General features: G+C 49.7%; 1 protein-coding gene across 6 annotated transcripts in view; it reads right to left on the bottom strand.

Annotated features, from left to right (window-relative positions):
- Ptpn14 (protein tyrosine phosphatase, non-receptor type 14) overlaps window positions 1-15,548 on the bottom strand; it is a 152,236-nt gene that overhangs the window by 58,321 nt on the left and 78,367 nt on the right. The gene's annotated exons all lie outside the window — the stretch shown is intronic.

Genomic DNA, 15,548 nt, shown 5'->3' with positions numbered 1-15,548 from the left:
GCCTCACAGGGACCCTATCAGTCCGTCAGAGTTCTTTACTGTGCTGTCTGACAGGGCAGTCTTCCAGTACCTGGGTGGGGTGAGGTGAGGTGGGTGGGGGATGTTTGTAAAGATGTTGTCACCTGTGACCCAGAACGGAAGCTGTCTCCCAGTCACCCTGGATCTGAAAAGGACCCTGGAAGTCAAAAGGAGGCTTTCAGTAGATTCTTTTGGGGGACCAGATCAGTAACCAAGAAATCCACTAGATCCAGCAAAGCAACACCCCCATCCCTTTCTCCTGACCTGACGCTTGCCATTCATCCACATCCAGTTCTTTGTTCTTGCTATTTTCCGGACAGGCTCTCAGGGATCCTAGGCTTGGCCTCCAACTCCCTATGTAACTGAGGATGACCTTGAAGACCGGTTCTTCCTGTCTTTGCCTTCTAGAGCCATGAGCTACCATGCCTGATGAGCTGCTGAGGACTGGTTCATGATGGAGAAGCTCTCTACCTACTGGCCACAGCCCAGCCAACACGCGTGGCAGCTTCTATTCAGATGGTCCTGTGAAAGGAAACGATGACTCCAACCCTACAGCAGGAACACTGGGATGTTCCTCACATGGAGTTATGCCTGTGCCTGGGATGTCCATGGAGTATGTTCTACCCCCGAGCATGGACATGTGCGGCCACCACACGAGACTTTGGCGGTGGCCACTAGTAAGACTGGGAAAGAAAAAAAAAGAAAGAAGGAAAGAAATTTGAACTACGTTAGGAATTACTTGCTTGCCTTAATTTCCCACGGAAAGCCCCTTTGTAAAATACAAAAATGGCGTCCCGCAGGATTCGAGAGCAGAGCTGGCGTTCCGTGTTTAGAACTGTTGGGCTCGTCTCTGTTTTGGTTAGAGATACAGCCCTAAGAACGGCAGCAAAGTGAAGCTGTGGGTCCTATTTTGGAAACATACAATTTCATGGAAGAACACTCCACCCTGTCAGCACTGTGGGTGGAAAGGAAAAATCCAGCCAGCCAATCCTCATGCCAGGAAGGGAAGCGCAGCCGAGTTTCCAGAGAGGTCCTCTTTGAGTCTAAGCTTGCAAAGAAGATGCTAAAACATTCCTCATACTCGAAGCCCTCAAAGCATCCCATTTGGCTGTGGAGACCCAGGGGCGGGTTTGAGGTTACAGGCCAGCTCTCCCTGTAAGAATCGGAATATAATTCTACATGTGAATAAAGGTGACTCTTCTCATTTCATTTTTTCGTCTTGATTTTAATCTAAAGCAGAAATTCATTTATGGGGTAAATGTTAAATCTCTCTGGGTGATGCAGACAAAGGGTTCCAACGATCACTTTTGCCCCCACGGTAACTGGGAGCTGACAGATGCTCCGAGCTGGGCTGGGGGTGGGGAGCAGGGGCTCCATCCTGAACGTCCCTACTCCATGGCACGAACAACTTTTCCAACTTCCTTCCTCCTCCGGGATTCTGAACTGAAGTTTTTGTTTGTTTTTAAATGCTAAACTTGGCCAAGCCAATGAAGCACTCCCTATCCTGACAGAGAGAGGTACGGAGAACTCCCTGGAAAACCATGTAGCAGGACATTGCGTTTAAGGTGTTTGGCTGGGACCCCTCGTCTCCATTTTAGTTCACATGCGAGGAATCTGAACACCCTGTCTGTGTGGTGGCGCTTGCAGGTTTGTCCCTTCTGGTTGAGAAACGCCTTGTGGTGGCCTGCAGAGCAGGCCCTGCCTTACCACAGAGCCACGAGAAAGGCGCCAGGAACGGAAGGCTGAGGAATAGGTTTCCCACCCCTCCCCCAACAGAAGCCTTCATTCCAAGTCCAGGGCAGCAGAGGCCCCCCAGGTTGGGAAGAGCCCATCGCAGGATGGAAGCTTCCAGACCTGGATCTGTCCTGACTGCCATGCACCTCAAACACTGGCACCCTCACCGTGCCCGCGGGATGGAGGCAGAGGAACGCAGGACTGTTAAGGTGCTGGAGATACTCGTTAGCAGGACCCACCCCCAGCACGAGATGACCTCGTTCTCTGGTAGCAGTGCTGGGCTAATGGACTGTGACTCCAAATGGCCGCAACGCTCTAGCAGACATTGTAAGAGCCCACCTGATTCCTATTTCCCTCTGTCCTGAAATCTTCGGTGTACAGGAAGGGACTTGTGTTGCTCTTACATCCCGGGCAACGTTGACTCTGCAAACAGCCGTCAGCATCAGGTGAGCAGATGAATCGTGCAGAGCACGGTCCTCTGATTGTGAGTGCGAGACAGATTCAGGGGCCATAAACTGAGGTTGTATAGTTGAGCCTAAACGAGGAGGTCGGGTGAGACCTTAACATCTACGCGTAACCCTTCCATGCGGGCAGCAGGAAACTGTGTCCCGAGAGACTGACTTGGCCAAGGTGGCATTGCTTCTTAAACGAAGGCCAGATGGCATCAGCTCCAAGAAGGGCCAACCACAGACATAAAAGGGGAGCCCTCCTTTTCCCTGAAATCCCCGAATAAAAACAAAACTGAAAGCACCACTAACCAGGATATGTGGCCCATGCTTCTGAGGAAGGCTTGTGGAGGCTGGCCCTTCCCCGAAGGCTGGTGTGTGCCTCAGCATCAATGAGGCTAGCCTGGGAATGCACTCAGGGTGCAGTGAGGCTAGCCTGGGAATGCACTCAGGTGGGCTACCAGTAAGGCTAGCCTGGGAATGCACTCAGGTGTGCTATCAGTGAGGCTAGCCTGGGAATGCACTCAGGTGTGCTATCAGTGAGGCTAGCCTGGGAATGCACTCAGGTGTGCTATCAGTGAGGCTAGCCTGGGAATGCACTCAGGTGTGCTATCAGTGAGGCTAGCCTGGGAATGCACTCAGGTGTGCTATCAGTGAGGCTAGCCTGGGAATGCACTCAGGTGTGCTATCAGTGAGGCTAGCCTGGGAATGCACTCAGGTGTGCTATCAGTGAGGCTAGCCTGGGAATGCACTCAGGGTGTGCTTCTTGCATGGCTGAGAACTCTCCAGGTCTGGTTTTTGCTACCTGGAGCCACGTGGATCACTGTACTCTGAGTCGTGACCGCTGGTCTACATCCCCAGTGTCACTGTGTGTTCCTATCCACTCATCCTCCTCCATGGCTCAAATCCGGCTCAGCCAACTCCTCCCCTCATCTGAAGAGCCGATATAAATGTCATGATTTGTAGTACATCTTTACATTCGGTCTCTGAAGTCTCCATGAAGCAGAGGATCAGAGTAGAGAAGGGCCATCACCGTCTAAATGACTAAGAGCAGGGGAAGGTTTAAAATGCCACCTCCTGGCTGGAAACCTTTCTTTGCAACTAGCAGTATCAGAAAGGCCACTTTTGAGAATTTACCGGGACCTTCTCCCAGGGCGGAGGAGAACGTACCAAAGCCTCAGAGAACATTGCTCTCTGTCTGGTGCTTTCCTGTACAAATAAGACAGGTCAGAGCTGTCCTAGGATCCTGGAGTTAAGGAAGCAAGCCGAGCTCTAAGACTGACAGGGCTGGGTAGCAGGGGAGCTCACGCGTGCATCCCAAAGGCTGTTCTCAGCCGAGAAGGGAATTAATGGACAGGGTGGCCCAATGGGCTTTGTCTGCCGTGTGCAGTACAGTCCCTAGACAGGGAGGTCTTCAACCAGACTTTCCACCCAAGTCCTGAGTCCTCAAAGCCCTTGGGAAGAATTTCCTTACATGTATGATAATGTGTCTAGTACCTGGTCTGTCCACTAGCTGAAAGCTTTTATGTTCAATCAAAGTCTGAGTTGACAGCCAATTAAACCTGCACGAGCAGCAAACTATGGGAAACAAAATGACCCCAGAGAAGGGTCAAGCCACAGGGAAGGGGCTAACCTCACAAGGGACATGGATGGCCTTAAAAGGGAAAGTCTGTCTTCGGGCCTTCCTCACAATCACAAGCTAATCACGAACACACACACATTCTCCCAAGCACACACTGACAGGATTTACTCAGCAGGTGTTCAGCTCCACAAGGCTTCCACAGCACCTGATCAAGAGTCACCTTCTGTCACTGAGAGACCTACCTCCTTAGGAAGGCTCTCTAAGTCTCTGTGACTCAAAGGCCTATGACTCTTTCCTAAAAAGGACACTATTTGTTTAAATGCACACAAACACACACACACACGGCCTTGAGCACTGGGGGAAAGCACTGGAGACAGCAAATGCTGTGTAAGAAACAAGGCAAGTCCAGACCTGATCCACGCTCTCCGCTCTTGAACTCTTGAGTTAATTATAACAAATTACAGGGACAAGTTCACTGTATAGAGACCATAAACGCCCTAATGGTGGCCTATCCTGAGCCAGGGTTCTGTGTAAAACAGAAACTCGGTTTCCACAACCAAGGGAACGTCCAGACTCTGTTCTCTGTCCTATGTCAACGGGTGCATTCAATCCTATCTTAAGACTAGAAAGGGCCAAGGAGGCCTACCTGCTACGGCTGAGATGAATCATGACTGCAGAAGCCTGAAAAGCACAGTGTAAAGCGTTGACATCAAAATAAAGTATGAGCTGACTGAAGCAGATGCAGACCCACAGCCAAACATTAGACAGAGCTTGGGAAGTCTTGTGGACGAGCTTGGAGAGAGATCAAGGAACCTGAAGAGCATTGAGACTCCAAGAGAAGACCAATAGGATCAGCTAACCTGGACCCTTGAGGATCCCAGAGACTGAACCACCAACCAAAGAGCATACGGGGCTGGACCTACACCCCCAGCACAGATGTAGCAGATGTGTGGTTTGGCCTTCATATGGGTTCCCCCAACAGCTGGGGCAGGGGCTTCCCCTGAGTCTGTTGCCTGCCTGTGGATCCTGCTCCCATACCTGAGCTATCTTGTCTGGTCTCAGAGGGAGAGGATGTACCTAGTCCTGTAGTAACTTGAGGTGCCAGGATGGGTTGGTTCCCTCCTTAGAAGTGAAGGAGAGAGAAGAAGGCAAAGATCTGGGGAGGGGAGAGACTGGGAGAAGAGTGAGCTTTGATCAGGATGCAAAATAAATAAATAAACAAATGGAAAAAAATTTAAAAATTAAAATGAGTTTGTTTTAGCCTTTCTTAAAATCTTTCGGAGCTCAGAAAACAGTTTTATAGCCTCTAAGAAAGTTACACAGAAACACCCAGGACTATCCACAGTTATGCCACCCACATATAGTCAAGAAAATTAGGCATTTAAAGTCAGACAAAAACCTGTTTGCGAGGAGACAGGCAAGGTAAAGGTGCTCAGCGGCTAACCCTGTTTCCATCCCAGGATCTACACAGGGAAAGGCAAGAACATAGCTTACAAACTGTCCTATGACTTAAATACAGACGCTATGATGCTGGCATGCACATGCTCGTGTACACACACACACACACACACACACACACACACACACACCCCTTGACCATGACAGCAAATGCTGCATAAGAAACAAGGCAAGCCCAGACAAGATCCACGCTCTCTGCTCTTGAACTCTTAATTATAACAAATTACAGAGACTCCAAGTACGGCGTATGAGCCAGGGGGGTTGGGGGTGTGGGGTGTGTACACCTTTAATCCCAGGACCCGAGAGGCAGGTAGATTTCTGTGAGTTTGAGGCCAGCCTAGGCTCCAGAGTGAGACCCTTTCTCAGGGGGAAAAACAAACCAAATCAAACACCTAGAGGATGAATAGTACCACAACCTGCAGTCACCAAAAGAGCAAAGGTCCCAATGTCAACTGCAAATGAAGAAGCAAATTATGCTCCATCCCATGGGGTCTCTGAGCATGCTGGGACATCCCTGGGGGAATCACACTGGGGGCCAGCCTAGGCTACTAGAGTGCCCTGTCCCTTGAAGAGAAGAAAAGTGGAGCCATGCTGTGGGCCCACTCTGAGACAGCAGGCTAAGCAAAAGTGCCAGGCACAGACACCTCATGTTGTGTGATTCCACTCATAGGAAGATGGCAGAACCTGGGGGAAGAGGAGGGAGAGAAGGAGGAAGGGAAGGGGAGGAGCTATGGGAGTTCTGACGTTACATGGTAACACCAGAGGTCACGGTCCCGCAGTACTTCTCGAAGACTCTTCTATCCTCCAGCCCAGAATACCCCCTAGTTCCCCGTGCTCCCCACATCCCCAGCACTCCTCCCTACTGCCCTGAATTGCAGAGCCCAGGGTCCTACACCATCTCCTCAGTGGCTCTCCACGGCAGCACCCGGATGCTCAGTGAGCTCTCCAAGTGACACAGAAGGAAAAGAGAGGGAAGTGAGTCACTTCCTACTAAGGTTGTTAGAGGTTACACCAAGGGCGTGCAAGAGTTGCAAAAATGGCCAGGTGTGGTGTATAACTTCAGGCTCTGTGCTCAGGAGCCTGAGGCAGGAGCAACGCTTGGGAACAGGGGTTCAAGACCGTAGGGGGACACTGAGGAATCCAGTTAAAAAACAGTTTGGGCTGGCTGGATGGTCAGTGTGTAAAAGTGCCTGCCCTATAAACCAGGTCACTGGAATCCATGCACAAAGCTCACATGTTAACGTGCATAACCTCACCCTCCTAAAGCAAGACTGGGGGCAGAGACAGGAGAGCTGCCTGGAGGTTACTGGGTGTTGTGGTTTGCACAGGGAGTGGCACTATTAGAAGGTGTGGCCCTGTTAGAGTGTGTGTGCGCCACTGTGGGCGTGGGCTCTAAGACCCTCACCCTAGCTGCCTGGAAATCAGTCTTCCACTAGCAGCCTTCAGATGAAGATGTAGACCTCTCAGCTCCTCCTGTACCATGCCTGCCTGGATGCTGCCCTGCTCCCACCTTGATGATGATGGACTGAACTTCTGAACCTGTAAGCCAGACCCAATTAAATGTTGTCCTTGTAAGAGTTGCCTTGGTCATGGTGTCTGCTCACGGTGGTAAAACCCTAAGACAGTGGGTCAGCTGCCCTAGACTGTCCAGTGTGGCAGAGGCAGTAAGAGAGACCCTGACAGGTACAGTGTGGTAGAGCCTGCCTCAGCGGGATGAAAAGTGGAAAGAGAAAACACGCTCATGAAGGCTGATCTCTGACCTCTCCCTGTATCCCATATACTTACAAAAATGAAGAACAAAAGGAAGTAGGGGGAGAAGAGGAAAGGGGAAGGAGCTGGGGTGAGGAAGGAGGAGGGGGAAGGGGAAAATTGGGGTGGCTAGGGAGACGGTTCAATGACAAGAGTACTTAGCATGTATGCACATTTGAATTCAATCACTGACACAAACTCTGTGTGTGTGTGTGTGTGTGTGTGTGTGTGTACTTAGCATGTATGCACATTTGAATTCAATCACTAACACAAGCTGTGTAGGTAGGTGTGTGTGTGTGCGTGCGTGTGTGTGTGTGTGTGTGTGTGTGTACGTAAGATTTACAATGAACAGCAAAGTAGGGTAAACGTTAGTCATCCATGCAATGGGAAGAATGTGGGTTTGGGCAGCCAACCAATGGAGGTACTTCAGAAAAGCAGCCAGCAGCAGCCTTAAGGGAGGAGATAAATCAAGACTCAAGGTAGCGCAGTCCTCATCCAGCTCTGACTCTTCCTCTCCACTGCAGCTGTAGAGCAGGGAGCCTCCATCCCTCTTGGACTGGTAATAAATATGGCCTGAGTCATCTGCCTGAGACACACACCTGTCGGCCCTGAAAGTCATGTGTCCACAGCATTAGCTCCCATCGACTGTGGGAACAGGAGCTTAAATTACACCTGGAAGCGTGAGTCAACTGCCCAAGGAGTTCTGGTTACGAGCCAGGATTGTGGCAAGAAGTCAGCAGAAATGCCTGAAAGTGTGGTTAGCAGTCGGGGTGTGTGTGGGGGTGGGGTCGGCAGAGAGGGACCGTTAGCAATTCCCCCGGTGTGAAGAAAAATGACAGCAAGGTCAGGGAACTGGCCTAGAATTCCTCAACTTACCTAAAACCTTTAACTAAAAGCAACATCACTGCCCAAAGGGGTCTGTCCCCTGTGGGAGACGTCATGTATCTGGCGGAAGGAAGAAGTACGACGGGCTTAATAGATGTTTGAAGAGGGGATGAGGTAACAGAAGTAATTACTTATATATTCCCTAGACTCTTCAATAAAAGGAGAAACTACAAGCTTTCCAACCCACTGTAAGTTACCTGCAGGCAGACTTCTTCACTGGCGACCCTGAAACCGATGGGTGGAAGAACCCATCGAGTGCCAGGTTTATGCCTCCCACCCCGACTCCTGCAGGAGGAGTCCAAGAACCAAGCCTTTCCCAGCTTTAATAAATGCACCATTCTGGACCTCCAACCCTTTGCCAACCCCAGGCTGTAGAGTAGGCTAAGCTTCCACATTGGCCAGAAGGCAGGTGGCACATCAGACCCTGGGGGCCCCAGCTTAAGCTTGGCAGTAAAGGCTCTCTGACTAGGATGATGGTAGAAAACACCCCCTACTCTCGCTGTCTACAGTCAGTTTGCCATCTGGATGTCCCTCGCTCTACAGAGTGACTCCTCTGTGGCGCACACGTCTTCACATCACCTCGGACCATGCGAGCCTTTAAGACACTAAGAGTTCTATCCGTGGGCTGCAGCGATGGCTCAGCGGTTAAGAGCACTGGCTGCTCTTCCAGAGGCCCTGAGTTCAATGCCCAGTACCCACACGGTGGCTCACAACCATCTGTAGTGGGATCCGTTGCCCTCTTCTGGCATGTCTGAAGATGGGGACAGTGTACTCGTATAAATAAAGTAAAATAAATTAAAAAAAAATAACTTCAGAAAAAGAATTCTATCTGCGCCCGTGGAACTGGAGGTGTAGGCAGCTGAGACCGCCTGCCGGGCTCCTGTGTCTGACGCTGTGCCTGAGGAGTGAGCAGGTACTTCTATGCCTTCCATTGTCTCAGTGGGAGGACAGAAAGAAGAGAGAGAGTGGGGGAAAATCTGCCTAAAGTCTGAGGCATACTACAACACGAATCCACTGGCCACGGACGGAATTCCCAGTGCTGGATATAAATAATTTCTCTTACAGAATCCTCAAAAGTGGCTGATTATAGCGAAGGTGGCGGCGACTGCCAAAGCTAAAATACCAGCCAATGTGTCACTGCCCGAGAATCTGGAATCTTCCATGCTGTGGTTTCTAGCAAAACTGCTCAGTTTTTTCAGCACGAAAATGTCTCCCTATAATCCTGTCTTTCAAATCCCTCTAAGGCTCCTCTCATCCATAAGAGATCTACTTTTCTACCTGTCTCAGGATCAATAACAAAATCTTTTTTAAAAAAAATTCCTCGTGTGTGTGTGTGTGTGTGTGTGTGTGTGTGTGTGTGTGTTGTGCAAGTGTGTGGACAAGCGTGGTCATGTGTGTAGGGTGTATCTGCATATGCGTGTGCAGGTCCAAAATTGTTGTCTTGAGTTTTTCTCCATGACTCCCCAGCTGGTTCTTTGAGTCAGGGTCTCTTAATTGAACCCAGAGCTCACAAATAAAGCTAAGTCTTGCCAGCCTGCTTGTTCCAGGGATCCTGTCTTCAAAGCTATGGACAAGCCACCATGCAGGTCCACCCAAAATTTTTGTGGGTTTCTGGGAATCTGACGTCTGGTTCACAGTGGGTTGTTTAGCCACTGAACCCTCTCCAAGGCACCAAATTTTTTTTTCTAACCCTAGACACAAAGATAATTTTAGGGTAGATAGAAAAATAGTTGATAGATTAAAAAAAAATGATGAGTGTAACTTTCACAGGACTGACTCCAAACGGGCAGGCATCAACCCTCTGTGGAAGGAGGGCTGAAGATGTAGGCAGGATGAGGAACTGTCAGTCAGAGAACTGCAATTCTTATCTCCTATTCCACGAAGGAACAGCTACAACCACAGTCCTCCTCAGCCTAGGACCAAGAACTGAAAACCATCCACTAGAATTCAGAAAGGGGACACAGAAAATATGTCCTCCATAAACAGAGAACTTGAGGGCAGTGCCATAAAGTTTTGATATGGGATGTCCCCAGAGGCCCAATGTCCTAGGACGGCTCTGTTGGGAGGTGGCAGAGTGCTTCACAGCTTGAGGCCTATGGCCCCAGCCCTTCTTCTGCTTTACTCCTCTCAGACAAAGAGGGACAGCTTTGCTACTGTGTGCTCCCATTCCCTCGAGCCACCATGGGAGAACAATAGGCCAGCCAGTCATGAACTGATACCTTCAAAGATGGGAGCCAAAAAAATAAACTCTCACTCTTTCTACACTGGTTTTGTCAAGTGTTTACTATTAACACACGTAATCGCAGCACTAGGGAGGAAGATGGGCTTGCTCGTTAGCCAGGCCCACTGAAATGAGACAGTGAGAGACTCTGTCTCAAAATACAAGATGTTTGGCTCCTGAAAAAAAAAAGGTATCTGAGGTTGATATCTGGTTTCAGTGAGCAGACAGACAGGCAGGCAGGCAGGCAGACAGGCGACAGACAGGCAGGCAGGCAGGTAGACAGACAGACAGGCAGGCAGGTAGACAGACAAGACAGGCAGGCAGGCAGGTAGACAGACAGACAGGCAGGCAGGCAGGCAGGCAGACAGACAGGCAGGTAGACAGACAGACAGGCAGACAGACAAGCAGGTAGACAGACAGACAGGCAGACAGACAGGCAGACACACGGACACACACACACACACACACACACACACACACACACACACACAAAATCACCAGCAGCAGCAGCAGCAGCAGCAGCCACCACCATGCAGTGTAGACGCCAACAATGAAGAAGGTACCTTCTCTAAGTGTAATGAAGTATCTTGGGGGTGCACAGCATATTAAAACCACATTTAAAAACATCAGACCCAAGAACTTCTGGAAGACACCGGACCAAGGGTGACGTCACGCCTTGATGTGGACCAAATAAAAGCAACGCTTACCACTGCTACAGCAACAGCACCACTGACCACCAATGCATTAAGGACCCCAGTCACACTGCCCAACTGGTCCTTCCTGACCGTACCTAGGCTTGATGGTCCTACCAATGCTTCCGTGGCCTTTGGCCCTCAATGATGCTGTCCTCCCCACCCACAATGAGTTTTCCCAATGTGTTCTTAGACTCTTCTCTCATATTAATCAGGTCTCTGCTGCCTACAAAAAGGAGTGTGTGGGGAGGAGTGTTGGGGATGGGGTTGGATATGTTATCTGGAAGCTAAAGTTAGTAACTGGATTAAAGACCCTGTGCCTACCAAGGGCCAGTTACCAAAGGAAGTTGGATTACTGACAAACTGGCCAGTGGACTAGACATAGCTGATGAGTTTGTTGTTCAATACATTCTGACATTGCAGAAAGATATAAGCATGCCTCTCTGTTCCTTTTTTGCTAGTGTGTGTGGTGTATGCTTGCATAAAATGTGCGTGTATGTGAATGTCTACATACTTGGACCCCGGCAAGCACATGCAGAGGCCTAAGCAGGATGTCAGGAGTCTTCTTTATTGCTCTGCCAGTCACTGCCTTGTGACAGGGTCTCTTACTGAACAGGAATCTTGCTTTCTAGCTGGCAGGCCAGGGAGCTCTCTCAGGACCTGCCTGTCTCCACCCCCCATCCCCATTGCTGGGTTTCCGAGTCTTCATGACCGCATAGCAAACACTCTCACCCACTGAGCCATCTCCCCAGACCCCATCCATGTTTCTGACACAGTGGCTTACAACATTCTATTGCTGCTGTTGTTTGGTTCTATGGTCTGCTTCATTTTCCTTGAACATTAAACCAAAATAGTTCTTTGCTGACTTCTGTGATCATTTGAGACAGACGTGGGAATTCTGGAACTTACATCGGCTGTCCCATCAGAGCCACAGCAACTGTCTCCATCTTTCCACAGTGGGTCATTTATGCCAGAGACACCAGCCGCGAAAACTTCAAGTTTAACTTAGATGAATGTAACTCTCTTCATCCTGGTAACATTGTTTCTACCGTCTTCAATACGAGTTTGCTCCTCAAGCACGCTTGCTCCTCAAGCACACTTTTTCCTAAGATTACTTCATCTCCATGACTTCCTAGAAAGGCATCAAGTGTTTGGCTTGCTTCAGGCTGGTTTTAGGTCAACTGTTCCGCCCTTTGCTCTGACCTTGGCACTGGCAGGAAACAGCAGACAGAACAGCCCCTGGTTCCCCCCAGCTGCAAGCAGACTGCTGGCCAACCTGGAGCCAGTTGGGGGCTATGGACAGCAGCGAGCTCTGGTGGCTCGGCCTGGGCTCTTTCACCTGGTAACCTGACACAGCTTACTTCCCATTCTCACTCTCCTGCTCTTCCAAAGGCCTCGGAGTCATCTGAAAGCCTGCCACTATGTGCCCAAGGCTGGAGATGATCAATAGATTCCAACTGAAGCCCATCCTGGTCCCCACTAGTGCACAATGCCCACCATATAAAAGGCCCCTTCAAAGGAGCGCCTGTTCCCTGTCGCTGTCTACACTGCTTCCTTCTCTTTGACCAAGCTCACCCCTCCCCTGCCAGCTCTTCTGTAGTTTGTCTAAGCAGCCTCGGGAAGGAGAGCCTGGAGCTGGCAAAGGCTCTCAGGGAGTTGAAATAAATCCTACCCCCGAGGCCTGCTTCACCTAAAACCGTTCCAGGGCTGGCCAAAGGGCCCAGCTTCTGTCATAAGTGGCAACGTGGCTGAGCAACGTGCCTTTGTCATTCTGGTTTTGTGATTCTGGTTCATTCAGCCTCCTCTGGGGCACTGTGCTTAGATATTATACAGCCTATGGCAGCTCAGGACATGGGAGCTGAGTGGGGAAGACAGACATAAAGTGATTGGTACCCATTGTCATTTGATGTGGCACGGGGCTGTGGGTTTGCTCGCTTGGTCTCCAGCTGGTGGTACTGCTGCTGGGCACTGTGGCTCCCTGGGGGAGTAGGGCTAAGCTAGAGGAAGCAGGTCACTGGGGAACAGAGCTTGAGGTTTATAGTCTGACTCCACTTCTCCCCCCCCCCCTCTCCCCCTCCGCTTCCTTTTCCTGTGAGGAGGAGAGGAAGGAGTCGAATTTCCACTTCCACAAACCTGCCTGCTCACATCCCTTCCTCACAGTGGACTGTGTCCCTTCAAACTATAAGCCAGAATACATCTATTTTTCCCCCTTAAATTGCTTCTTGTCATGAGTTTTGATCAGTGATGAAAAAAGAAAAATAACATAACACCCTTGTTAAACTTCATGGGTAGTCAGAGATGAAACGGACGCCAACAGGAATTCATAAAAATTCTGAAATAGTTGCACCTTGACTCTCCAACAGATAGCATAAGGACCTACAGTCTAGCCCTTAAGGGATGCTCATACACAATCAAGGTCTTCCAAGGAGGATTCGTAGGGAAACACTTGCACACCCATGTCAACCACTATAGTCTCTCGAAGGCAGTTAAAGCGTCAAGACAGACGGACACTTAATTGCACGGAAGCAAATGGGTCAGTGAGAAAATGTAGTTGGTGTGTCTTTCCTACTGTACAAAGTGTCACTATGAGCAGACACAACCAAAATGCCTACGGGGCCAGGGAGAGCAAGGGAAGGACTAACTCTGCCATTGTAACTTCAGGGGATGGGGACAAGGCTAGCCGAGATGGCATCTGCCCGTCTTGCTTTGATTTGTCAGTCAGAATCAGCCTTCCTAAGCTCAGTTGGTCATCTTTGAGGAGAAGTGCAGATGGACATTCTGCTCTGGCAAAGGGGTAAGAAAGAGGGCAAGCATGGCTAGGGGTAGGAGATAAAGATGCTCGTCTCACAAGCCTGCTGACCTGAGCTCAACTCTTGGGAGCCATTTAAAGGTGGGACTGACTCCACCGGTGTCCTCTGACCATCCCCAGCCCACAAGCACACCACACACACAAAGATGCTACCATCCATTTCAGAGTAATATGAAAGATGCCCTTGATTTAAGGACCCAGATGCCCGTTTGTTGGTACTAAAGCTCTATGTATATAATTAAACACTTCTTTTTTTCAGGGACAAACACCCACAATCTCATCAGGCCCCTCTGTGACACACGGCGCAACGCCTTGTGTGTAAGCTCAAGAGCGTCATGGGTCCTGGTGACAGACTGGATCCAGTCACAGATGCAAGCTACATAACCTCTCAGCACTGGAAGTCCCCCTTGAAGTCTACACTTTCCGTGCCTTTACCGTGTGGGCACAGTGGACCTGCCCCCTCTCTCCTCCTCCCCTCCGTCTCGACACCAATTCAGTACCCCAGTACTCGACCTTTCTAAGACAAAGAGAGACCACAAGACCCTAGGTACTGACTCCCCGCTCCTCCGCCATCCTGAGAATTTTGGGAAGCCCTTTCTGCAATCAACGTGCCATGCCTTATCCGCCCATTATAATGACTCCCTACAGATCCAAAGAATTCTTATGAGGAGTGAGAGTCTTTTAAACCTCCATCAAGCACAGCTGGCGTGCCTGGACACGAGGGATCATCTCTTCCCACAGCTCCGGTTTCTCTCCTCTCCGCCCCTCCGCTAAAGGGAAGCGAGGACTACGGCAGTGGGTCATCATGTTCCACTCAACTTTTAGACAAATACAGTGTATACATTCCTAGCCTGCTCTCCACCTCAAGTCCTTGCTATCTCTCTAGTTAGACGGTGAGCCCTTCTCGGCCTTCCAAAGTCAAGGAGTGCAGAGAAAGAAAGGTTTGCCTGAGAGATTATTTTCCAGCTAGTTTCCATGATAGCTCTTGGAAAAGCACATTATTTTTGATTGCTTTTAGAGATGTTCCAGATAGCAGGCCACTAAACACACAATAACCTAGGGTTTAATGTGTCATAACCAAGTCGTTACCTTTTTTTCTTTAAGGGAAAGATTTGAGGAATCGTGCACCTGTTTTTGCAAACTGCTTTACAAGTGGGTAAAGCAGACAGGTAAGCATTCACGGTTAAAGGGGTACAGATTGGGCTGGGGAGATAGCTCAGTGCGTAGAGACGTGCAGCATCCCACAAGGGGAACAAGGTTCATATCCCAGGACCACACACATGACAGGTGGGGGGACAGGAGTCTATAATCCCAGCATTCGGAAGGTGGAGACGGGGAAAACCTGGAGCAAGCTGTTATTCAAAGTAGTCACATTGGCCAGCTCTGGGCTCAGTTGAGAGACTGTTTCAATGAACAAAGTGAGAAGCAGTCTGAGAGATTCAGGTCCTCCACATGTATGCACATCTCATACACACATGTACCTGCACATACGTGTGAACTCATACACAGGCAATCCTATAGAAATGCTGCACATGAAGACCCCTTTGGAATGGGAATTAAGGTCTCTGGTTTATTTGCTTTTGAAACATTGACCTTTTTTTTTTTTTGCTATCAATAAAAAATAAACTGTACCAAATTAGTTATTACTGATTTGTGTTTGATCTGTCCCCCGGACACAAAGGACTCATGGAAACTGCCCTTCACGGTCAAGTGTAGCTCCACTGAGCTTGGTTCCGCCTCTGCGTTCTTACCACAGCAGGTTACCTGAACAGCTACCTACCCACCAGCACCCTGAAGACTGAAGCTTTTTATCTGGGAGAGGAGAAAGCCGGCTGAGCGTGGGTTGTCAACTTGAGTATTCTTCTGTCTGAAGTGAGGGAATTGCAGTTGAGATGGAGAGCTTTGGCCCACCTCAACGCCTTCCAGCGTTGAGGGTCAGGGCCAGCAGCAGAAA

The sequence above is a fragment of the Rattus norvegicus genome, chromosome 13, assembly GCF_036323735.1.
Source record: "Rattus norvegicus strain BN/NHsdMcwi chromosome 13, GRCr8, whole genome shotgun sequence".
Taxonomy (NCBI): domain Eukaryota; kingdom Metazoa; phylum Chordata; class Mammalia; order Rodentia; family Muridae; genus Rattus; species Rattus norvegicus.
This window is presented reverse-complemented; position numbering and strand designations above follow the sequence as displayed.